At 44.4% G+C, this 26,515-nt stretch overlaps 1 protein-coding gene and 1 long non-coding RNA gene across 2 annotated transcripts in view; one reads left to right on the top strand and one right to left on the bottom strand.

Moving 5' to 3' along the window:
- LOC142652910 (uncharacterized) overlaps positions 1 to 26,515 on the bottom strand; it is an 854,242-nt gene that overhangs the window by 379,963 nt on the left and 447,764 nt on the right. The gene's annotated exons all lie outside the window — the stretch shown is intronic.
- The window catches only part of ANO10 (anoctamin 10), a 298,943-nt gene that overhangs the window by 36,303 nt on the left and 236,125 nt on the right, over positions 1 to 26,515 (top strand). The gene's annotated exons all lie outside the window — the stretch shown is intronic.

Below are 26,515 nucleotides of genomic sequence, written 5' to 3'. Positions count from 1 at the left end.
CAGCATGTCCAGACGGTTATGTGATATCAGAGGACATTACAGGGAGGAGGCATAAGAGAGAACTACAACTTCCAGCATTCCCCTGGCTCCAGTTCTCACACAATTGCTAACAAACTATATAAGAAATACTTACCCTGCCCAGCGTTTATGGCTCCTCTCCCTCCGTCAGGCTCTTCTAGTGGGAAGTTGTGGGTGGTACTTGTAGCAGACGTGCGCGCGTCACGTCTGCCACAAGCATAGTTAGAGTAAGCGTTGGGGGCGGAGCTTGTAGCCGTGGATGTGCACAGTGTCGCGGCACCACTGGACGGTTCTTGCGGCACCCCAGTTGGGAACCACTGTATTAGAGTATGAGGTTGAGGTGGAAATCCTGTTCCGGAAAATAAAAGTATTTAGTAGGGAGAGAGGGGGGGATTTAAACAACCATTTTATTTTCAACTAGCAATATTTCCAGCAAGATATTTATCCTGATATAAACCCCTCCCCCCACCTCTTCATCATCCCACTGTATAATAGTGTATATTGATAACTGGAGAAAAAGTTCAATATAGATGACTTGTCTGGAGTCCAGCCGATCAAGCCACAAAAGTCTTCTAAAGAGATATACATAAATACAATACCACATCCATCCTAGAAGAGATCATAGTATTACTGAACGGCGACGGAGAAGAAAGAAGGGCACGCGGATCCAACACCGATCAACCGAGAATTCCTAGTCTATGGGTAAATTGGGAGATGCCCCAGCAGCAGTTGTTTCTGAAACCACGCAGTCGGTTGGAAAAATTCTTTTATGTTCGTTTTAATTCTATGTGGAAGAAGTACAATAAAACTCTTCCATGTTTCAAAGAATATCTTCACCATTTGTTCTTTATAAAGCTATACTTCTACCCAATCCAGTTTAACAAGCGATACATATCTCACGCCCCAATTTCTTCATGCTTTGCTGGGCGCAATCTTCCACGTTATCGCAGATATACTTTTAATTTTAAATAAGACAAAGTTTACTTATCGTAATTCATCATAAAAGAGAAAAGACGACGTTTTGGCCACACAGGCCCTTTTCTTAAGCCAATGATAAAAACAAGAATGACAAACATGTATAAATCAACATAACCAGACACGTATTTGTTTCTTAATGTATTTAAATGTTTCAAAGCACACAAAATCTAATTGTACACATCAAACAGTATTAGGCTTCGTTCACATCTGCGTCAGGGCTCCGTTCCGACTGAGCTTTCCTTCAGAACGGAGCACTGACTGACACAAACTGAAACCAAAGGTTTCCGTTTCCATCAACATTGATTTCAATGGTGACGGATCCGGTGCCAATGGTTTCAGTTTGTCTCCGTTGTGCAAGGGTTCCGTCGTTTTGACGGGATGAATAGTGTAGTCGACTATGGTATTCATCCCGTCAAAACGAAGGCACCCTTGCACAACGGAGACAAACTGAAACCATTGGCACCGGATCCGTCACCATTGAAATCAATGGTGATGGAAACGGAAAGCTTAGGTTTCAGTTTGTGTCAGTCAGGGCTCCGTTCCGACGGAAAGCTCTGACGGAACGTCGGAACGGAGCCCTGATGCAGATGTGAATATAGCCTTAGAGACAGGGGGGTTCCCCAAAACCTTGCATCAGCCTGCATCTTTGCACCTTTCTCTCCTCTAACATCTCCGTATGGGCTAAAGGCTTGCGCTATGAATAATGTAAACCACTGTGACCGTATATTGTTTGATGTGTACAATTACAGTGCTTTGAAACATTTGCATACATAAAGAAACAAATAAATTGATGTCGTGTCCAATTATGTTAATTTTGCCTGGATGAAAAGGGTCATTGTGGAGACACTCACCAAAGGGCATGTACACTGTCATGGCGTTATATCTCCTGGCCTAATAGTACCGTTAACATAACAACCTACAATAAGCCACACAGTACAAAAGTGTACGTTCAACTTACATTATCTTTATTATGACAAATTACAAAGACACAGCAAAAAATTACTGATTACCATGTCTCAAAAAAGTACATGATTAACTTAATAATTGAATATATAATCATTGAAAGTGAAAATATAAAGACAAAGTGCATAAAAGTGCAGTGCAATCGTGCTCTCCAGTGAAAGAAACAAATATTTCCACATTTATAAGGGCACATTCACAAGTGGCGGAATTACTGTGGAATTCCGCTGCATTTTTTACATTTGTTTCTATACATTTTTAGGAAAGTTAGTTCAGACGTTGCGGAAAACTCCGCTGCGGACCATAGGCTGCGGTGCGGAATTTTCAGTCCGCAGCATGCACTGTCTGTTGCGGAGAAGACGCAGAATTTCACTGCATATTTCAGCCTTTGCAATGCAAAAACTGAAATCTGTGGCAAGTCCGCTGTGTTTTCTGCAACGTCTGAATTACCTGTCAAATATGCAAATGTTGGTGCAGATTTGTTGCGTAATTGCCCCAAATCTGCACCAACATTTGCAGCGGAAAAATTCTGCCACGTCTGAACGTGTCCTAATAATCATAAAGTTTGCGTTTTACTATTGGGTTATAAACGTTGTGAATATATAAATTATTAAGCATTGTATTCAGCACTTTCAAATAAATTTAAATGAGTGCACCACTATGTGGATGATACATGTTTGGTCCTAATACATGCATAGGGGCATTGGGTTGGATGTTCAATATAACATGAGAGATATGAATAGGACAGAGTTTCCCAACCTTTTCGGACTCGAGGCACCCCTGGAAAAAAAAAATTTCCTCAGGGCACACCTACCAAAAATTGTTTAGAAAAACACAAATAACTACTAAAAACAAGCACTACACTCTTAGGATATATTCACATGGCTTTTTTTTGTAGGAATTTTGAGGCAGATTTTGATTTGACAGCATTATTTGACGCTTTTTTCCCATGCATTTTTTGCCTGCGTTTTTTTAAGCCGATGAAGCTACTGCAAAAAACACAGGCAAAAAAGCACTCCAAACGAGCGCCGCAGGTATTTTCTGCCTCCTATTAATTTCAATCGGAGGTCAGAGGAAATAAACACTTGAAGACAATCAGCCCCCATTCACAGTAAAATGACCATCAGCCCCCACTCACAGTAAAATGACTATCAGCCCCCACTCACAGTATAATGAGCATCAGCCCCTACTCACAGTATAATGACCATCAGTCCCCTCTAGTAAAGTGACCATCAGCCCCCTCCAGTAAAGTAACCATAAGCCCCCTCCAGTAAAATGACCATAAGCCCCCTCCAGTAAAGTGACCATCATTATCCCTCCAGTAAAGTGACCATCATTTCCCCCAGTAAAGTGCCCATCATTCTCCCCCAGTAAAGTGACAATCAGCCCCCCCAGTAAAGTGACCACCTGCCCCCCAGTAAAGTGACCATCAGCCCCTACAGTAAAGTGACCATCAGCCCCCTTTACTTACACACATGACCACATCTCTTTTCCCTCCCCCCGCTGTGTTGGAGGGCGGTACAGGCATACATGTTAGATCACATTTTTCAGTTACTGCATGTGGTATGTAATACTATTGATTTCTGATTTAATACTGATGCGCTTCATACTCTGCCATTGGCTGCAAGCTATTTAAATAGTAGGGATGATCTTAGAATTAACATGCCCTCAGAAGAAGAAATGGTGAAACGTGCATTGGGCACGTGGTCACCACTGCGCTGTATTTGTTTTTCTTACTTGCTACCATTGGGACAACTATGTAATAACTGGCACTAGCCATTTTCAAGTACTGCTTAATGGTACTTTTATCACTAGCTGTATAAATTGTTAGTGATTGCACTTCAACCCGTTAGTGACCACCAATATGCCTTTTCACGGATGTCACTAATGGGCCTTAGGCTAGGCCTCCAACTTTTCCCGGTGGCCTAGTCTAACAACTGCACGGGTGTCCCGTTCAGGCTTGAGAAAGTGCTCGGCTGTCTGATTACAGCCGGCTCCTGTTGTAACGGCTGGGATCGGAGTTACCTCTGAGCTCGGCCAGGAGAGGTTTCCCGGCCAGAGCATTGCTGACATTCTGGCCAGGGATTCCGCTCCTAGAGGGAGCCCCCGACGACCCTGTCCGTATATATGGACAGTGATGTCGGGATCCTCCTGGATTTGAATCCCTGGCCAGAGCATTGTCGATGCTCTGGCTCGGGGATTCTGCTTCAAGAGGTAGCCCTTGACGTCACTGTCCATATATGGACAGGGTCGTCAGGTGCTCCCACTTGGAGCGTTATCCCCGGCCAGAGTGTCAGCAACGTGCTGGCTGGGAATTCCTTTCCTGGAGTAGCCCCTGACATCACTGTCCATATGAGGAGTGTGGCACTATCTATAGGGGATGCGTGTGACACTATCTACAGGGGGGAGTGTGGCAATATCTACAGGGGGTGTGTGTGGCACTATCTGCAGGGGGTGTGTGTGATACTATCTACAGGGTGTGTGTGTGTGTGTGTGTGTGTGTGTGTGTGGTACTATCTATTGGGGGCTGTGTGGCACTATCTACAGGGGGCACTGTAGCATTATCTACAGAGGGCACTGTAGCATTATCCCCAGGGGGTGTGTAGCACTATTTACAGAGGTCACTACGGCATTATCTAAAGAGGGCACTGTGACATTATCTACAGAGGGTTGTGTGGCACTATCTACAGGGGGGCCGTGTGGCACCATCTACATGAAGGCCATGTGGCACTATCTAAAGGGGGGCTGTGTGGCTCTATCTACAATGGGCACTGTAGCACTATCTACAGAGGGCACTGTGGCATTATCTACAGGGGGAACTGTGTGTGGTGCTTTATTTTACAGTATACGGTGCTATTATTTTCAGGGGCACAGTGTATGGTGCTGTTATAATAAGATGCGCAGGGTGGCACAATGAGAATTTTATCTTAGTTTATAGGTGCGTGGCAAACTCTGCAGAAATGGGTCGTGACCGGGAAACATGGTCATGGAGGTCTGGTCCAGATGGAGTAGAAAACAGAAAAAGAACAACTAGAATCTGAGAAGACATCACATGTGAGTCACTAAATGTAACATTTATTCTCCCTCTGACTGCGTTTTGTCAGTACTGTAGTCACTGTATGATCTGCAGCGAGATGAAGGGTAGTAGCATTCTTTTCAACTCCCAGCATATCCTAACCATTGTTCAGGCCATGCTGGGAGTTGTAGTTTCACATGGTAAAAACTTATATAGCAGAGGTTAAACTGAATTTTCAAATGATCTCTGTACTGAGCTGTATTTGTACTTGTGCTGTATATATGTACTGAAATTTGTTCTGGTGCTGTATATATGTACTGAACTTGGCTCTGGAGCTGTTTGTATGTACTGAGTTTTGTTCTGGTTCTGTATTTAGGTACTGAGCTTGGGGCTGTATTTATGTACTGAGTTTGGTTATGGTGCTGTATGTATGTACTGAACTTGGTTCTTTTGGTATATACATGTACTGAGCTTTGTTCTGGGGGTGTATATATGAACTGAGCTTGGTTCTGGTTTTGTGTTTATGTACTGATCTTGTTCTGGTGCTGCATATATGTACTGAGCTTTGTACTGGTGCTGTATTTATGTACTGAGCTTAGCCTTGGTACTGTATATATGTACTGAGCTTGGTTCTGATGCTGTATGTATGTACTGCGCTTGGTACTGGTGCTGTATATATGTACCGAGCTTGGTTCTGGTACTGTATATGTAGCGTCCATGGCCGCGGGCCGTCGGGTTTACTCACCTCCCGAAGCCAGCAGCCATGGATCAGTGAGCGCTGGCTCGCATCTCCTTCCTAGGAGACGCCAGCGCTCACTTCCGCTCCAGTCCGCTGTGTCCCGTAGGGTGCGCACGCACGCTCGTGCCCGGTCTAAAAGGGCCAGCGCGTGCACATGTGAACAATCATCATCAACTACACATGACTTCCTGGACTATAAGAAGGGCCCTGCCCTTCTGATTCTTGCCTGGGCGTTGCTAGTGTATCCCAAGTCTGTCTTGCAAATGGTCCTAGTGTTTCCCCGTTCCAGTTGTTACCTGTGCCCTGTACCTGTATCCTGTGCTGTGTTCTTGTTCCTGTACCTACTAGTGTTGGAGTCGTGTCTACTGCACCTGCTGTTGTTTGCCACGTCCTGTGTCATCTGCCACGTCCAGTGCCATCTTCCACGTCCAGTGTAATCCGCCACGTCTGGCGCAACGTGCTGTACCTGCTGTCAACTGGCACATCCAGTGCCATCTTCCTCGTCCAGTGTGAACCGCCACGCCTGGCGCAACGTGCTGCACCTTCTGTCATCTGCCACGTCTGGCGTAACCTGCTGCACCCACCTCCATCCATGTCCAAGCCTCGGCCACTGTCTGGACTATTCAGGTACCCTAGTGCAGGACTTTGTATTACTGGGGTGCTCTGTGGTTTGGCCAGCTACCTCCCCGCTACGGCGGTGCGGACTAGTGGGTCCACATACCCACAGACCGTTGTCACGGACACAGGGTATGTGGACCCACTAGGCCGCTCCGCTGTAGCGGGGAGGCAGTTGACCAGGTCACAGTCTATACGAAAGTCAATGGCAGACAGTAACGCTTGGGTACCTGAAATAGTCCGGCCGGTAGCTGTGGCTTCAGCACGGATGGAGGCTGGTGCGGCAGGTCGCGCCAGACGTGGCGGGCAGTATCCGATGAAGCAGAAGACACTGGACGTGGCAGAAGACACTGGACGTGGCAGAAGACACTGGACGTGGCAAACAACACTGGACGTGGGAGAAGACAATGGACGTGGCAAACGACACTGGACGTGGGAGAAGACACTACTCCAACGCAGGTAGGCACAGGAACTAGAACAATACGGAATACAGGAACGGGTAACATGGCACGAGTAACAGCTGGAACGGGAAACACTAAGGGACCATTTGCGAGACAGACTGGGATAGACTAACAACGCTCAGGCAAGGATCAGAAGGCCTGGGGCCTTCTTATAGACCAGGAAATCAGGGCAGTTGATGATGATGACGAATAATTTGTGCGCGCGCTGGCCCTTTAAGGCCGTGCGCGAGCGAGCGCGCGCACCCTACGGGACACAGCAGGACGGAGCGTAAGTGAGCGCTGGCGTCTCCTAGGAAGGAGACAGGGACCAGCGTTCACGGATCCATGGCTGCGGGCGTCGGGGGGTGAGTAAACCAGACGGCCCGCGGCCATGGACGTTACAACCGTGACAGTATATATGTACTGATCTTGGTTCTGGTGCTGTATATATGTACTGATTGTAATGATAGGGGTAGGGAAACGGACAAGTGAGCCCTAATCTACCCGCCACTCTGTCCCTGCCTACTTGCAACGACCCGCCCTAGGCGACGGGGTACAACTGGGCGGCGGTCCCTACGCTCAGTAAGTGCACGAGACAAAACATACAAGGGAATATAAAGCAAAGGGAAAGGGGCAGTTGCCCGCGGCAACACCGTGAGCAACAGAGTGGTGAACGAGCCAAGTCAAACCAGGAGAGCACGAGGTACCAAACGCAGAGCAGAAGAGAAGTCAGAAAGCCAGGGTCAGAATGGAGCAGGATCAAATTGTTAGGAGCTGTAGCTGGGCCAGGAAACCACACGGAAAGAATCACAAGCAAGGAGGAAAAGGAAAGGCAGGTATAAATAGACAGAGGGCGGGAGCTAGCTGAGTCTGGCCAGGCTGCGATAGGCTCTCCCACTCCTAAGCCTGCCAGCCTGAGTGGTGGAAGCTGGAGTCAGTCTCAGAGAGATAGACTCAGGTGAAGACTGATTACCTGAGGAAGTTAACCCCGAAGCTGTGCCTGGCAGATCCTTTACACTGATCTTTGTTCTGGTGCTGTATATATGTACTGAGCTTGGTTCTGGTGCTGTATATATGTACTGAGCTTTGTTCTGGTGCTGTATATATTTACTGAGCTTGGTTCTGGTACTGTATATATGTACTGATCTTTGTTTTGGTGCTGTATATATGTACTGAGCTTGGTTCTGATGCTGTATATATGTACTGAGCTTTGTTCTGGTAGTATATTTATGTACTGAGTTTTGTTCTGGTGCTGTATATATGTACTGAGTTTGGTTCTGATGTATATATTTACCTTATATTATGGTAAATGTAGATTTAAACAACAGAGACTGGATCTTTAAGGTTATATTCACGCAAAGCAGATTTTTTTTCTGGAAACCACAAGCAATTTAGAGCTCCTGACCTCTTTAGGGTTTAAAAGTGTTCTGCTTTTTCTCTTCGGTATGGCTCATTCTGCTTTTACAGATAATTCAAAACCATGCCAGATCTCTAGCCGGTGCCCACGGTATCCTTAATCCTCCACTGCCTGCAATGTTTACATGGGGCCAGTCAGGAGGGAGCTCCCATAGCATAAAGGAAACAGCATTTTTCATCCGACTATATTATAGATCCACTTATGGCCAATGCTTAAAAACTACTTAATCCCAGACAATCCCTTTAAAGGAACAGTGTTACCACCAAATTTTTTTTAATATGTTAAAGATGTTAGTGCTTTATTAAAAACGTTTGGATTAATTTGTGTGTTTGTGTGTTACTTTTTCTTATTTTTACACTTTTTCTCCCCTATGGGGGCTGCCATTTTTTTTTCCATTTCTGTATGTGTCGATTAACGGTTGCTTTACCACATGCAATGCTGCAATTTTGGGAATGGCTCCATCTAGTGACCAGCAATGGGAAATATTATAAATTAGAATCCAATTGAATCCAATTTATAATATTTCCTGACTCGTGAAAAAAAAAAAAAATTAGAACAATGTTTAATCACCTATACACTAATTGTTTAACTAAAAAAAAAATCATATTTTGCTGGCAACACATTCCCTTTAAATACTAAAGCCTAAATTACAGTAAGTGAGAAAACTATTTTATGTGACTCATGTAACAGATACAAAATGCAATGTACAAGCACAACAACAGATAGAAATGTCATGATTGCAGTCATTGTCATGTGTGATGTCCCCTTCTGCTCCGAATAATGTGCCCTCCTATAAATCAAATAATATCACTTCAGTCCACTTGGCCACGGAAAATAGTCTCCAATCAAACCTAATGTGTTGAAAGACAAAAATTTCAATATGGGCCTGAGTCAGAACAGGGTAGACTCCACTCATGGCAGAAGTAGTTCTGAAAGATGTCTCCAAGTCCCATTAGGAGGATGCTTTATTGAATAAGGGGATGTGTTAGCCTACAGGTTTTGTTAGATTGGTAAAGGGCAGTTGTTTGTGCGGGAAGTGGGCTATAATTCCATGGAGAAGCTAAAAATTTTGGTTTATCTGCAGGTAATGTTCCCTAGTTCTTTTCAACCATAGATCTGGCTCTGATTAAGGCCTCATGCCCACTTCAGTTTTTTCCTTTAGGGTGCTATCCGTTTTTGTCACGGATAGCACCCTGAACCCATTCATTTCAATGGGGCCATGCACACTTCCGTTGTTTTAATGGAACAGTGGAGCCGTTCCGTCAAAAGTAGGGCAGGTCCTACTCCTGCCCGTTTTTGACGTAACAGTCTTGGCCTTCTCATTGAATTTGGTCCGTGAAACAACGGACTGCACACGGGAGCCATCCGTGTGCAGCCCGTGTGTGACGGGACTGTCAATAACGGCCGTTCAACGGCCGACGGAAGTGTGCATGAGGCCTAACCCTGTGGATAATTATGTATCACTTGCAAAGTGTATTTAATGATTAAATAAGATCTAACTTTTTTTTATCAATATGCTTTAAAAGCAAAAAAGCAAAAGTGTCACCAAGTGTGTCTAAAATTATTTAAGTTTTGTCATTCAATGTGTCCCAAATTAATGCGTTCGGCTAGGTTTGAATACCAGTTGGCTCTTTAATTATACTGGTGTGCACATGTATTCAGATATAGTGTGCTCCTGGATCAGCTTTGTATGCCCCATTACTAGCCCTTGCTGCAGCCCAGATAGGGGTATTGCCCTAAAAAGAGCGTTCCAGAAATACTAACAAGCCCTATTCAATCCCTGCCATGAATTCAATGGGGTGCTTAAACCCACAACAAAGAAGTGTGTGTTGCAATACACGATGTTCCGCAAATATCGCAAGTAAGAATAAAAAAATAAAGAAGTTATACTTACCCAGATTTCCCTGCTTCTTCTCCAGTCCGACCTCCCTGGATGAAGTTTCAGGCCATGTGACCGCTGCAGCAAATTACACGCTGCAGCGTCATATGGCCTGCAACGTCATCCCAGTAGACCGGACTACGTGCCGAGAAGAGGGAGGGGGTAAGTATAAAAAATGTTTTTGTTTTTTTTTTTCTTTGCAGCGGAAATTCAGCCGGAAAAATGCATCACAATGTGGTGCCATTTTCTGGACGGCATTCCCTGCGGTGTTCAGGGCAGATACGCTGTGCAGCTTAACGCAGTGTATTCGCACTGAATACGTTGTGTGTGTTCCTACCCTAAGAGACGTGCCTCTGCTAACAAATTAGGCGCATCTTATTCCAGCGTTCTTTCGATTAAGACTGGCATGTGAAACACCAGTCCAAATACATTCCCCCCAAAGATCTACGTAGGAGCTGTAGACACAAAACCGTAGGATATATTTACTTATTTGCAAAGTTGCTCCCTCTTTTCATTTATCGTAAATGCATTGAAGCAATACAAAAAAAGATTGTTGCAATGGTCATCATACCCTTTATCAGAATTTTTATTAGAATGTGTAAGCATATCTGTTACTTTAGCCATATGTATTCACTGGATATCTCCTGGTCAAAACAGCCAGCCCAAAGGGGGCACTATTACTTATTGGGAATAGGTAGGGAGAATGCTGGAAAATCAGGGAGCCAAGTCGTGGCTGGAAGAAGTCGTCATGGTGAACTACTCCAATCTGAGAAGACGTCTCCTGTGAGTCACTGGATATAACTATGGCTGTATTCACTTACTTACATGGTCTGCAGTGCGCCTGTGTAGAATTGGTATCTTTCACAATATGGTCATTGTACAGTGGTAATATTGGTCTTTGTATAGTCGGTTTTATTCAGTAACAATATGGTGGTATTATTCAGTCACTATGTGGTGGTAATATGTGGTCATCATGTGGAGGCATTATTGAGTAAAACTATGGTGGTATTATTCAGTCACTATGTAGTAGTAATATCTGGTCATCATGTGGAGGTATTATTTAGTCACTGTGTAGTGGTAATATGTGGAAATGATGTGGCCACATAATTCGATAACAATACAGTGGTATTATTAAGTCACTATGTAGTGGTAATATGTAGTCATGTGAGGAGATATTATTTGGTAATAGTATGACGGTATTATTCAGTCACTATGTGGTGGTAATATGTGGCAATCGTGTGACTGTGGTCACAATACAGTGGTATTATTAAGTCACTATGTAGTGGTAATATGTGGTCATGGTGTGGCGGTATTATTCAGTAACAGTATGGTGGTATTATTCAGTCACTATGTGGCAATCGTGTGACTGTATTATTCAGTAACAATATGGGGATATTATTCAGTCACTATGTGGTCATGGTGTGGCGGTATTATTCAGTAACAGTATGGGGTTATTATTCAGTAACAGTATGGGGTGTAGCAGTGCAGCTACTGGACAGTGCAGAAACTGTCAGGTTTTAAGCAACCAGGGAGCATGTACAGCAGAGAGGGTTATCTCTGCTGTTGCTTGTGGGTAAAGCCCGGAATAGGGCCTGGTTTGCTGGAGTGTGAAGGAGAAGGACGGGCTTCCACTCCATACAGACAGTCCATGTCTTGGGCTGTCTGATGAGCCTAGTTAGGCTTCACCTGAGGCGGCTCTTTAATTCAGGTGTGTGCAGTTCACACTGGGCTCTCAGTCTGGGGAATACAGGCATGCTAGCCTGTGAGAGTCACCAACGTGTAAGGTAAAACTGCCTATGTTTGAAGGTGCTGGGCACAAGGCTCAGTGTCTCGTAGTGAGGGACACTGAATGTGTTAGTTAGAGGCTGGACGGCCTAGGGTTTATTTTGTATGTTTTTTGTTGTAACACTGCTTGCTGTGGTGAAGACAATAAAGCTAGCTGCGGCTGGTTTAAACTTTTATTCAATGAGTTGGAGTGAACTTTCTATGTGTGCCAACCATCTCACCCTGGTGATGGCGATCCTGTGTGCTAAGTGGTCCCCAAGATGTCACAGGCTGTATTATTCAGTAACAGTATGGGGATATTATTCAGTCACTATGTGGTCATGGTGTGGCAGTATTGTTCAGTAACAGTGTGGTGGTATTATTCAATCACTATGTGGTGGTTTTATGTGGTCATGTTGTGGAGGTAACATTCATGTAAATGCAGAAAAAAATCAATGCGGATTTTAGAGCATGTTGCAGATTTTAAAACCCATAGCATTATATAGTCTATGAAATACGCAGCAAAATCTGCATCACAATTTTTTCACTGCATTGGAAAATGATGTTACATTGCAAAGGTCCCGCATCATTTCCACTAAATCATTTGCCTCCAGCAAGTGATATAGTAGCTAAACATTCCTTTTTTTAAGCTTAACGTGGATTCTGAATATTATGCAGAAATATTTGTAATTCTTGTGTTGCTGTTTATTGCTAGAGTCTGGCATGGACAAATGTGTAATTGTCAGCACACGTTCCTGTGGAATACTCGCTTTGACGGTATTCAGCAAAAATCTCAATTTACAACATCCCTCGATGATTGGAGTATATAGGGTGGTGGACATCCTCTCTTATTCTCTTAGCCAGTTATACAATAGTCTTAGACCGCAAGGCTTGGTCTATCTGTAATTGATCTATACTATAGTCAGTGTTAGTGAGGTGAGACTTCATAGTAAATAATAATGTAAATGAGAATAAGGTAGGGTGACATTTGTCATATACATCCCTAGGTACTACACTATTTTTTTACTGTACATCACTAGGTTCATAATAGTCTTCTATATATTGTACATTTCTTTGTATAACAGTGACACCTATAGGCACATAAAGTGAACTGCATGACCACGAGGCAACAGTCATTTTGATATTATAACTAGTGTGTATAAAGAGCTCAATATTAGCAACAAGTACGAAATATTATTTCATGTATTATTTTCCAGAAAAATTATCAGACATTCAAAAAACTTTTCAATGAAATGCGTATGAGAAGGAGGATAAGTAAATATACTCCTGAGATTGAGAATTCATACTGTCAAATAGTGTAACAGCTTTTAAAACTGTGACACATAGACTTTAAATGACTTGAGTTCATTAATAAGACTTTTTTCGAAATAACAAGAAGAGTATCAAAGAAATCCCAGTGATGTGAGGGATGACTGTATAGAGCTGCAGTGCTATATAAGCTATGAGAAATAAATAGCAGGTACATTATATGGGCAAAATATTGTAAAATTTGGTGGAGGAGGCATAATGAGGCTAGGGCTGTTTTTTAGGGTTTGGGCTAGGCCCTGTATTTCCAGTGAAGGATATTATTAAAGGGAACCTGTCACATTTAAAATGCTATCTGCTCTGTGGGTAGCATACTACAGAGCAGGAGGAGCTGAGCAGATTGATATATAGCTTTGTGGGAAAAGATTCAGGATTACTTGCATTTTATTTACATAAATCTCTGCTAATTCTTGATTTAGGAGTCTAGTGGGCAGTCCTACTTTTTTTCTGTATGAACACTCACACAGGGAAGGCTGTTATTGACTGAATAGGACCGCCTACTGGACTCCAAAACCTGGAATTACCAGACATTTTCTAAAAATAAAATACATGTTATCCTGAATCCTTTCCTACAAAGCAATATATAAATCTGCTCAGCTCCTGCTGCTTACAAATCGGACAGCATGTGCCACATGACAGGTTACCTATAATGCTTCAGCATACAAAGACATTTTAGCCAATTGTAGCTTCCAACTTTGTGGGAAAAGTTTGAATAAGACCATTTTCTGTTCCAGCATGACTGTGCCCCAGTGCACAAAGCAAGGTCCATAAAAGCATGGTTGTGAGAGTTTGGTGTGCAAGAACTTGACTGGCCTGCACAGTCTTGGCCTCAACCCCATTGAACACTTTTGGAATTAATTGGAATGTCGATTGCAAGCCAGATTTTCTCATCCAACATCCGTGTCTGACCTCACAAATCCACTTCTTAATGAATGGGCACAAATTCCTACAGACACACTCCAAAATCTTTTGGAAAGCCTTCCCAGGTGGGGACTGTTACAGCCACACACGAGGGCCCACTCAATATTAACGCCCATGGTTTTGGAATGTGATGTACAACAAGCTAATATAGGTGTGATGGTCAGGTGTCCATATACATTTGGCCAGTCAGTGTAACTTATGTAACAATAGTGAGAAGAGGTATCTGTAAAGCCCCTGCACAGAAAGACCAATCTTCTCACTGCTGCATTCATGACAGATTGAAGCAGAGCTATTTTGGTAAAAGGGGTATCCCTATTGTAAACATTTATGGCATTACTACGGGACCCCTGTTCTCCCTTTAATAGAATATGTATTAGTAAAGATTTATTGCCGTCCTGACATTGAATGATTAGGGTCGGAATTTTCGTTTTAAAGAAGGATGGACGGATACTGGTGAAGGTGTCACATTTTAGAAATGACTGTATGAAAGTAAAAAATGTCTGAATCAAATATAACTCCAAGACAAGTGGCCTGGGGTCTAGGAAAGATGGAAGTGATGTGCACAGCTATGAAAACATCAGGTTTCGGTGAGTTTGAAGCTCAGTTTGTGAACTTTGAGTGTTTATTAGAGAGATTATGATAATAGAAACAGCCGCCAAGACACGAGTATATATTTCACAAGAAAAAGTGAACAGAATCTGCTGAAATCTAAACCTGCTGATAGTATTCGCAACCAATACCGTGATAGAAAGAGAAAACAAAAGAGGCCCATTACCAAACACTGTGTAAGTGGTACAGTGAAAATGGAGAAGTAATAGAGAAGTTTTCAAGGAATTGCCATTTATGCCCTGTCCTTAGGATAGGCCATCAATCAGTGATCAGTGGATTCCTTCCTGGGACCTTAACGGATTAGCAGAATTAAAGGGCCATGGATTTCGCTGGAGCTTTACATGTGGCTGTGACTGGTACTAAAGGTCAGCCTCTTTCAAGTGAAGTGGGCTAAACAGTGCTGCCATGTCTAGAACAGCAGTGAAAGGGTCACAGTGCAAGTTCCTTTGTTCTGTTGGCCCTCAGGATAGGCCATCATGGTATGGTCAGTGGGAAGTGTCTGACAGGCTTTTAAAGTATATATATATATATATATATATATATATATATTCTTGTTCTTAGAAATGAAGGTTATTCCATGCGAGAAATTGCCAAGAAACTGAAGATTTCCTACAACGGTGTGTACTTGTAATGGCAGGAAGGAGGTGAAGGGAAAGTGAGCCCTAATCTACCCACCGCCCTGTCCCTGCCTACTTGCAACGACCCGCCCTAGGCGACGAGGTACAACTGGGCGGCGGTCCCTACGCTGGCTAAGTGCACAGGAAGACAAACAGGGAACACGCAAGGGAAGGGGCAGTAGCCACGGAACGCCACGAGGAAACGGGGCGGCGAACGAACAGTCAGGACCAGGACGAAGTGAGTACACCCGAGCAGGCACGGAGACAGAAGCAAGCCAGGGCAAGCAAGCAGGTCAAGCAGAACTGCAGCAAGGCAGAAGCACGGCAGAAGCAGGCTGGAGCAAGCAGCAGTGGGGCCAGGAATCCAAAAGAATTACAAGCACTGAGGGAGAGCACAGGGCAGGTAATAAAGGGCAGGGGGCGGAGCTAACTCCGAGAGACCAGGCCGCGATAGGCTCTCCCACTCCTGAGCCTGCCACCCTGGTTGGTGGGAGATGGTGTCAGTCGAGCAGGTCTGGCCTCAGGTGTGGATTGATTAATCCCAGGAGTATAGCTAGATGAAGTACCTGGCAGATCCCTAACAGTACTCCCCCTTTTATGAGGGGCCACCGGACCCTTACTAAGGGGACCCGGTTTAGTGGGGAAGAGGAGGTGGAACCTCCTGATCAATACCCCAGCGTGAACATCACGGGCAGGTACCCAAGTCCTCTCCTCCGGCCCGTATCCTCTCCAATGGACCAGGTACTGGAGGGAGCCCTGGACCATCCTACTGTCCATAATCTTGGCCACCTCGAATTCCACCCCCTCAGGGGTGAGAACGGGAACAGAAGGTATCCTCGAGGGGGACCAGGACGGGGAGCAGCGTTTAAGGAGGGAGGCATGGAAGACGTCATGTATGCGAAAGGATGGGGGGAGCTCCAGACGGAAGGATACAGGGTTGAGGACTTCAATGATCTTATAAGGTCCAATAAATCGGGGAGCAAACTTCCTGGACGGGACCTTAAGGCGCAAGTTCCTGGACGACAACCAGACCAAATCCCCGACGACAAACCGGGGGTTAGCAGAACGTCTACTATCCGCCTGAATCTTTTGTGCGCTCTGGGACGCCTCTAGGTTCTTCTGAACCTGGGCCCAGACAGTGCACAGTTCCCGATGAACCTCCTCTACCTCAGGATTATTGGAACAACCAGGGGAGACGGAGGAGAACCTTGGGTTAAACCCGAAATTACAGAAAAACGGGGAGACCCCTGACGAGTTACTGACCCGGTTATTCAGGGAAAATTCAGCAAGGGGAAGGAATGAGACCCAATCGAATTGACAGTCAGAGATTAAACACCTTAAATATTGTTCCAGGGATTGGTTGGTCCTTTCCGTTTGGCCATTAGTTTCGGGATGGAAGGCGGAGGAGAAGGACAGATCAATCTCCAACTTTTTACAAAAAGCTCTCCAAAATAAGGAAACAAATTGTACCCCTCTGTCAGAAACGATATTGACTGGGGCCCCATGGAGACGCAGGATGTGTTTCACAAACAAAGAAGCTAACGTCTTGGCGTTAGGTAGCTTCTTAAGGGGCACAAAGTGGCACATCTTGCTGAAGCGGTCGACTACCACCCACACCACCGACTTGCCCTGAGATGGAGGCAAATCGGTGATAAAATCCATGGAGATATGGGTCCAAGGTCTCTGGGGAATGGGCAAGGAACGTAGTAGGCCCGCAGGTCGGGACCTAGGGGTTTTGGACCTAGCGCAAACCTCACAAGCGGCGACGTAAGCCCTAACATCTTTAGGCAACCCAGGCCACCAATAGTTTCTGGTAATGAGGTGTTTGGTGCCCAAGATGCCAGGATGACCAGATAGAGCGGAGTCATGGTTTTCCCTGAGTACCCTCAGCCGGTATTGCAGGGGAACAAACAGTTTGTCCCCAGGGACGTTCCCGGGAACTGCACCCTGATCAGCCGCGATATCAGAAGCTAAATCAGAATCCGTGGCAGAGACGATTATACCAGGGGGTAAAATACAAGCGGGATCCTTCTCGGAAGGAGGATTGGCCATGAAACTACGTGACAGAGCGTCAGCCTTATTCTTGGACCCAGCCCTATAGGTAACCAAGAAATTAAATCTGGTAAAGAATAGTGCCCACCGAGTTTGTCTAGGATTAAGCCTCCGGGCCGATTCTAGGAAAACCAGATTCTTGTGATCCGTAAGGACCGTTACCTGGTGTCTGGCCCCCTCCAGGAAGTGCCGCCACTCCTCAAAAGCCCATTTAATGGCTAGAAGTTCGCGGTTACCAATATCATAGTTACTCTCCGTGGGCGAAAACTTCCTAGAGAAGTAAGCACAGGGGCGGAGATGGGTGAGGGAGCTGGTACCCTGGGACAAGACAGCCCCCACTCCCACCTCGGAAGCGTCAACCTCCACAATAAATGGCTCCTCTTGGTTGGGCTGAATCAGCACGGGGGCCGAGATAAAGCACTTCTTGAGAGTCTCAAAGGCCTGGACGGCCTCAGGGGGCCAATGGAGGACATCGGCACCCTTGCGGGTAAGGTCCGTAAGAGGCTTAGCGACGACCGAGAAGTTGGCAATAAATCTCCTGTAATAGTTGGCAAACCCTAAAAAACACTGTAACGCCTTAAGGGAGGCAGGTTGGACCCATTCCGCCACAGCTTGAACCTTGGCAGGGTCCATGCGGAATTCATGAGGAGTGAGGATTTGCCCTAAAAATGGTATCTCCTGTACCCCAAAGACACATTTTTCAGTCTTAGCAAACAGATTATTCTCCCGAAGGACCTGGAGCACCTTCCTGACATGCTCCACGTGGGAGGACCAGTCCTTGGAAAACACCAGTATGTCATCAAGGTACACAACAAGAAAATTACCCAGGTACTCTCTCAGGATTTCATTAATAAAATTCTGGAAGACAGCAGGGGCATTACACAACCCAAAGGGCATGACCAGGTATTCGAAATGACCCTCGGGTGTGTTGAACGCAGTTTTCCACTCATCCCCCTCTTTGATGCGGATAAGGTTATATGCCCCCCGTAGATCGAACTTAGAAAACCATTGGGCTCCCTGAACCTGATTAAAAAGATCCGGAATCAAAGGAAGTGGGTACTGGTTCCTTACGGTGACCTTATTCAGGTTACGATAATCAATGCACGGCCTAAGACCACCATCCTTCTTCCCCACGAAGAAGAAGCCAGCACCTACAGGAGAAGTCGAGGGGCGAATGAAACCCTTGGCCAGGCATTCAATTACAAGCACTGAGGGAGAGCACAGGGCAGGTAATAAAGGGCAGGGGGCGGAGCTAACTCCGAGAGACCAGGCCGCGATAGGCTCTCCCACTCCTGAGCCTGCCACCCTGGTTGGTGGGAGATGGTGTCAGTCGAGCAGGTCTGGCCTCAGGTGTGGATTGATTAATCCCAGGAGTATAGCTAGATGAAGTACCTGGCAGATCCCTAACAGTACTACTCCCTTCAGAGGACAGCACACACAGGCTCTAACCAGAGTAGAAAGAGAAGTGGTAGGCCCCGCTGCACAACTGAGCAACAAGACAAGTACATTAGAGTCTCTAGTTTGAGAAATAGACGCCTCACAGGTCCTCAACTGGCAGCTTCATTAAATAGTACCCACAAAACGCCAGTGTCAACGTCTACAGTGAAGAGGCGACTCCGGGATGCTGGCCTTCAGGGCAGAGTGGCAAAGAAAAAGCCATATCTGAGACTGGCTAATAAAAGGAAAAGATTAATATGGGCAAAAGCAGGGGCGTAGCTAGGGGGGGGGCAGGCGGGGCATGTGCCCCGGATGCAACTTAGAGGGGGGCGCCAGCGCCACCTCCTCCTGCACTACAATTGTACCTGTGTCTATAGGACACAGGTACAATTAGAAGTAATGAATGCGCTATTCAGCGCTTTTGCATCAGTGAAGCGACTGGTACCTTTTGTACCAGTGAAGCTTCCGTCGATGAAAGGCGTTGAGTGACAGGGAAAGTCATCCTGCCCAGCCAATCAGCGCCTTTCATAGACGCTGCGTTCAAGCCCCAGGAGACCTGCGCAGAAGAGAGCAGGTCTCCATGGCTGCCGGCCGGCGTGGGAGCGGGATTAAGGTGAGTTTGAATATTTTTTTTAAATTGTAATAAAAGTGTGTGGCTGCATCTACAGGGGGGGCTTTATCTACGGGGGGGGGGCTTTATCTACGGGGAGGGGACTTTGTCTACACGGGGGGGACTTTATCTACGGGGGGACTTTATCTACGAGGGGGACTTTAACTACAGGGAGGGGGGACTTTGTCTACATGGGGGGGGGGCTTTATCTATAAGGGGGACTTTATCTACGGGGGGCTTTATCTACACGTGGGGGGCTTTATCTACGGGGGGTGTCTCTACAGGGGCGGCTATATACTGGGGTGGGCTATCTATGGAGCACCATATACAGGGGTGGGCTATAGCTACAGGGGGGCTATATAGTATATAGCCCCCCTGTATCTATAGCCCACCCCTGTATATAGTGCTCCATAGATAGGCCATCCCTTTATATAGCCCCCGCTGTAGATATAGCCCACCCCTGTATATAGTGCTCCATAGATCGTCCACCCCTGTATATAGCCCCCCTGTAGATATAGCCCAACCCTGTAGATATAGCCCACCCCTGTAGATATAGCCCACCCCTGTAGATATAGCCCACCCCTGTATATAGTGCTCCATAGATTGTCCACCCCTGTATATAGCCCCCCTGTAGATATAGCCCACCCCTGTATATAGTTCCCCTGTAGATATAGCCCTCCCCTGTATATAGTATCCCACAAATAGCTCCCCCTATAGTGCTCCACAGAAAGCTTACCCCTACATATAGCCCCCCTGTACATATAGTCCACCCCTGTATATAGTGCTCCACAGATAGCCCGCCCCTGTATATAGTATATACAGGGGTGGGTTATCTGTGGAGCACTATATACAGGGGTGGACTATCTAGTGGAGCACTATATACAGGGGAGGACTATATGTACAGGGGGGCTATATACAGGGGTGGGCTATATGGGGGCACTATCTACAGGCGTCACGGTATGTGTGGGACACGGTGTATGGTGCTATTATAATTAGAGGTGCAGTGTATGGCGCTATCATATTTAGGGGCGTAGTGTGTGGTATAATGAGAACTTTATCTTTATTTATATGTGCAGAAATGTTGGAAAAGTGAGAAGCTGAAGACATGTGAGCGGCAAACTGCAGAAATGGGCTGTGACCGGGAGAAGTCATCATAGAGGTCTGGACTGGATGGAGAAAAAGAACTAGAATCTGAGACGTCACCGGTGAGTCACTTAACCCCTTCAGGACACAGCCTGTTTTGGCCTTGTGGACGCAGGCGATTTTTTCAAATCTGACATGTGTCACTTTATGTGGTAATAGCTTGGGAATGCTTTTACCTATCCAAGCAATTCTGAGATTGTTTTCTCGTGACATATTGTACTTTACGTCTGTGAAAAAATTTGGTCGATAAATTCAGTATTTATTTGTGAAAAACACCAATATTTAGAGAAAATTTGCAAAAAATTAAATTTTTCTAAATTTGAATGTATCTGCTTGCAAAACAGATATTAATACCACACACAATAGTTACTAGTTAACATTCCCCATATGTCTACTTTATGTTGGCATAGTTTTTTGAACATCCTTTTATTTTTCTAGGACGTTACAAGTCTTAGATCTTTAGCAGCAATTTCTCACATTTTCAAGAAATTTCCAAAACCTATTTTTTCAGGGACCAGTTCAGTTCTGAAGTGGCTTTGAGGGCCTTATATATTAGAAACTCCCCATAATTCACCCAATTTTAAAAACTTCACCCCTCAAAGTATTCAAAACAGCATTCAGAAAGTTTCTTAACCCTTTAGGCATTTCACAGGAATTAAAGCAATGTAGAGGTGTAATTTACAAATGTAATTTTTTTTGCAGAAATTCATTTGTAATAGAAAAATTTCTGTAACACAGAAGCTTTTACCAGAGAAATGCAACTCAATATTTATTGCCCAGATTCTGAAGTATTTAGAAATATCCAACATGTGGCCCTAGTGCGGTAATGGACTGAAACACCGGCCTCAGAAACAAAGGAGCACCTAGTGGATTTTGGGGCCTCCTTTTTATTACAATATATTTGTCCGGTTTGAAGAGGTCTTGTGGTACCTAAACAGTGGAAACCCCCAAAAAGTGACCCCATTTTGGAAACTACACCCCTCAAGGAATTTATCTAGTTGTATAGTGAGCATTTTAACCCCACAGGTTTTTTGCTGAATTTATTGGCGTTAGTCTGTGAAAATGAAAATCTACATTTCTTCTGAAGAAACATAGACATTTTTAATTTTTGCAAGGAATAAAGGAGAAAAAGCACCCCAACATTTGTAAAGAAATTTATCCTGATTACGGCAATACCCCATATGTGGTCATAAACTTATGATTGAACACATTACAGCCCTCAAAAGGGAAGGAGCGCCATTTGGGTTTTGGAGCTCAAATTTTGCTATAATGGTTTTCCGTGCCATGTCCCATTTGCAACGCCCTGGAGGGACCAAAACAGCAGAAACCCCCCAAAAGTGAATCCAAGAGAGCAAATGCCTCTTCAGTGGTATATAACTTGCGTGCCATTTTTTACGTTTTTTTTTTTTTTACTTATTTTTTTTAACAGTTTTAATAAAAGTAACAAAGAAAAAGTCCACTAATTCATTGATCAATAAATTTCTGAACAAGGCCCTGTTCACACCGCTCCGCAAAACTCGTCAAAAACCGCCCAAAAATGTCTCCCATTGATTTCAATGGGAGTTGGACGAGCTTTTTTACCGCGGTAAAAAGAAGCGACATGACCTATCTTGAGGCGGTTTCCGCCTCCAAAACCCCATTTCAATCAGTAAGAAAGGTAAAAAATACACCTCGACGAGTGTTTTGGCGAGTTTTTGTCAAACCACTGTGCAAAAAACGTCTGGAGCAGTTTTTGCAGGAGGAATTTTTCTCCTGCAAAAAACTCAGTGTGAACACAGCCTAACAATGAATCAATGTATTTAGAATTTACAGATGTGTAAAATATATGAAGAGATTTATATAAGTATGTGTATACGTATATATTACATGTACGTATATATCTATATGATGTTATAGATATATAACATCCCTAATTATAAATTTTTAGTATTAACAAATTTCAAATATGTCTATATATAATATATATTACGTGTGTGTATATATATATATAATATAGACGTGTGTATGTGTATATATATATATATATATACACGTATATAAGTATATATATATATATAAACATACACACAGTATATAAATATATATATATATATATATATATATATATACATACATATACACACACACATTATAAGCCCTAATTGATTACTAACTAATTAACTGTCCTAGTCTGAGTACTATCTACCTAAACTATAAAACTAGCTGCCTACACTAAACTATCTATGTGGAGGTGGTTTTTGTGTGTTTTTACAGTCGGTGTGTCTTTATAGGAGACACACAGCAGCTGCTCGGCACAGCTTCTTCTCCCCCACTGTCTCAGAACGATCTGACAGGGAGGGAGGAGAAACCTTGTAACAAACAGCAGGAAAGTTTGTTGCTGCAACAAACTTTGCTGTGAACACCATGATAGCTTTATCATGTGATCACGTCATCAGGACCGACACCAATCCGGTCTTTTCTCAGCACTTAGGCTGCTAGTAGCAGCGTGTGCTGAGAGATTCAGAGCACAGGGAGAGCGCTGTACACTCTGTTCTGGCACCACGTGAATTAACGGGCTGCAGGAGAAAAGCCCAGCACGGCAGCCCGTTAATCTACGTGGGCTGGTCGTGAAGGGGTTAATGTAAATGTTTATTCTGCCTCTAATCAGCACTGTAGTCACTGTATGATCTGCAGCGAGATGATGGGTGGTATGATTATGATAGGATTTATTTTTGTGAAACAGCAACTCCAAGCATATCATCATTGTTCGGGCCATTCTGGGAGCTGTAGTTTTACGCCGTACATACCTATACGGCAGGGGTTGCACTAAATTGAGCTGTATTTGTGCTGGTGCTGTATATCTGTACTGAGCTTTGTTCTGGTGTTGTGTATAGAACCATATTGCTTGTAAAATGTACAAATGTTTTTATGCTCGCGTTACATAAAAATAAATGACACGTCGATTGGTAGAGAAAACAAACACGGTGAGGGGAAAGAGATGTCGGGAAAGAGGTTGGGGGGGGGGGCGCCAAACTGAATCTTTGCCCCGGGTGCTGGAGAACCTAGCTACGCCTCTGGGCAAAAGCACACAGACATTGGACAGAGGAAGATTGGAAAAAAGTGTTATGGACAGACGAATTGAAGTTTGAGGTGTTTGGATCACACAGAAGAACATTTGTGAGACGCAGAACTGAAAAGATGCTGGAAGAGTGCCTGACGCCATCTGTCAAGCATGGTGGAGGTAATGTGATGGTCTGGGGTTGCTTTGGTGCTGGTAAAGTGGGAGATTTGTACAAGGTAAAAGGGATTTTGAATAAGGAAGGCTATCACTCCATTTTGCAACGCCATGCCATACCCTGTGGACAGCGCTTGATTGGAGCCAATTTCATCCTACAACAGGACTGTAATGATAGGGGTGGGGAAACGGACAAGTGAGCCCTAATCTACCCGCCACTCTGTCCCTGCCTACTTGCAACGACCCGCCCTAGGCGACGGGGTACAACTGGGCGGCGGTCCCTACGCTCAGTAAGTGCACGAGACAAACATACAAGGGAATATAAAGCAAAGGGAAAGAGGCAGTTGCCCACGGCAACACCGTGAGCAACAGAGTGGTGAACGAGCCAAGTCAAACCAGGAGAGCACGAGGTACCAAACGCAGAGCAGAAGAGTAGTCAGAAAGCCAGGGTCAGTATGGAGCAGGATCAAATAGTTAGGAGCTGTAGCTGGGTCAGGAAACCACACGGAAAGAATCACAAGCAAGGAGGAACAGGAAAGGCAGGTATAAATAGACAGAGGGCGGGAGCTAGCTGAGTCTGGCCAGGCTGCGATAGGCTCTCCCACTCCTAAGCCTGCCAGCCTGAGTGGTGGAAGCTGGAGTCAGTCTCAGAGAGATAGACTCAGGTGAAGACTGATTACCTATGGAAGTTAACCCCGAAGCTGTGCCTGGCAGATCCTTTACAAGGACAATGACCCAAAGCACACCTCCAAATTATGCAAGAACTATTTAGGGAAGAAGCAGGCAGCTGGTATTCTATCTGTAATGGAGTGGCCAGCGCAGTCACCAGATCTCAACCCCATAGAGCTGTTGTGGGAGAAGCTTGACCGTATGGTACGCAAGAAGTGCCCATCAAGCCAATCCAACTTGTGGGAGGGGCTTCTGGAAGCATGGGGTGAAATTTATCCTGATTACCTCAGCAAATTAACAGCTAGAATGCCAAAGGTCTGCAATGCTGTAATTGCTGCAAATGGAGCATTCTTTGACGAAAGCAAAGTTTGAAGGAGAAAATTATTATTTCAAATAAAAATCATTATTTCTAACCTTGTCAATGTCTTGACTATATTTTCTAGTCATTTTGCAACTCATTTGATAAATATAAGTGTGAGTTTTCATGGAAAACACAAAATTGTCTGGGTGACCCCAAACTTTTGAACGGTAGTGTATATAAAAAGGCAGAGTATTAGAAATAGAGGGTGATCTGTATAAAATGCAGCAGACAATCCATAATTATTAAAATTGCATGTGAAACCTGAAGAGGAGGTCATAAATAATATGAAAACTAAAGACCAGATTTAAGGGGTGGGGTCCATTAGAGAGGTAGCAGAGAAATGCTTGATAAGGATTTAAAAAGGAGTTTGGAAGTAAAAAGGACAGTAACCTTAAAGAGAACCTTTCACCTCCCCATACATGTGCAGCTGAGTGCAGCATGTAATGGGGAGGGCTGCACAAACCCCGGGGCACTTAAAAAAAAAATTCTACACCCCTCCGTTAGATGTCGGTGCCGCTATATTTGGCGACCGATATTTAAATAACCCCCTGAACTGTCAATGGGGCGTGTAACATGACTGTGACACTGTCCAATCAGCTACGGACAGTGTCACAGCAAGAACTGGAGAGAGAAGAGCGTGTGCGTGCGCGTGCGCACGCTATAACTCTTCAGCTCTCGACAGACAAAGACAAGACTGATCACTCGTGAGAGATCACACAGTCTTGTACTTGTCTGCCGAAGTGGCAAGGGGGCGTGTAATGGCAAGGGGTTGTCACTGCTATAGACAGTGCAAGAGCTGGAGAGAGTGCACTCTCCTCTCTCCAACTCTTGTTGTGGCACTGTCTGTAGCTGATTGGACAGTGTCACAGCGATGCTACACACCCCCTTGCCATTACACGCCCCATTGACCGTTCAGGGGGTTATTTAAATATCAGGCGCCAAATATAACGGCACCAATATATAGATAACGGAGGAGGGTAAAAAAAATAATGTCAAGTGCCCCAGGGTTTGTGCAGCCCTGCCCATTACATGCTGCACTCAGCTGCACATGTGTGGGCAGGTGAAAGGTTCTCTTTAAGTGGATTTTTCTATATAGTAAAATGGAGCTACTAAGGTCATGTAACACACCAGGGCTATTTATTCTTTCACTCTGCAAATTTGTATAGGTAATAAAATCTGAATTAAAGAATTAATGGCCCTGATATATTAAATGACTCTAGTAGCTCCATTTTGCTAATTATCAAAAATGATCCAGAGTTTTACTTTAGGGAAGTGGCTAATTAAGTCTTCAAGACGCATTCGGAGAGCAATAACTTTTATTTTTTTAATTGACATTTGTCTTTTATGTCTTGTTTTTGCATTTCAAGATGTATTTTTTTTTATAATTTTTTGATTCATATAACATAGTGTTTAATTTATAATGACCCACCAATGTTTTTTTTAATCTCCTTCTAACACTCTAAATATTATATTCCTGTGATCATACAAGTTGTAACGATTACATGGATACCCAATATATGTATATATATGTAATATATATATACAGTGAAGGAAATAAGTATTTGATCCCTTGCTGATTTTGTAAGTTTGCTCACTGTCAAAGTCATGAACAGTCTAGAATTTTTAGGCTAGGTTAATTTTACCAGTGAGAGATAGATAAAAAAAAAAAAAAAGAAAATCACATTGTCAAAATTATATATATTTATTTGCATTGTGCACAGAGAAATAAG

Source organism: Rhinoderma darwinii, chromosome 5 (assembly GCF_050947455.1).
Source record: "Rhinoderma darwinii isolate aRhiDar2 chromosome 5, aRhiDar2.hap1, whole genome shotgun sequence".
NCBI lineage: Eukaryota > Metazoa > Chordata > Amphibia > Anura > Rhinodermatidae > Rhinoderma > Rhinoderma darwinii.
The sequence above is the reverse complement of the archived record's forward strand: the minus strand, read 5'-3'. Positions and strand labels throughout refer to the sequence as shown.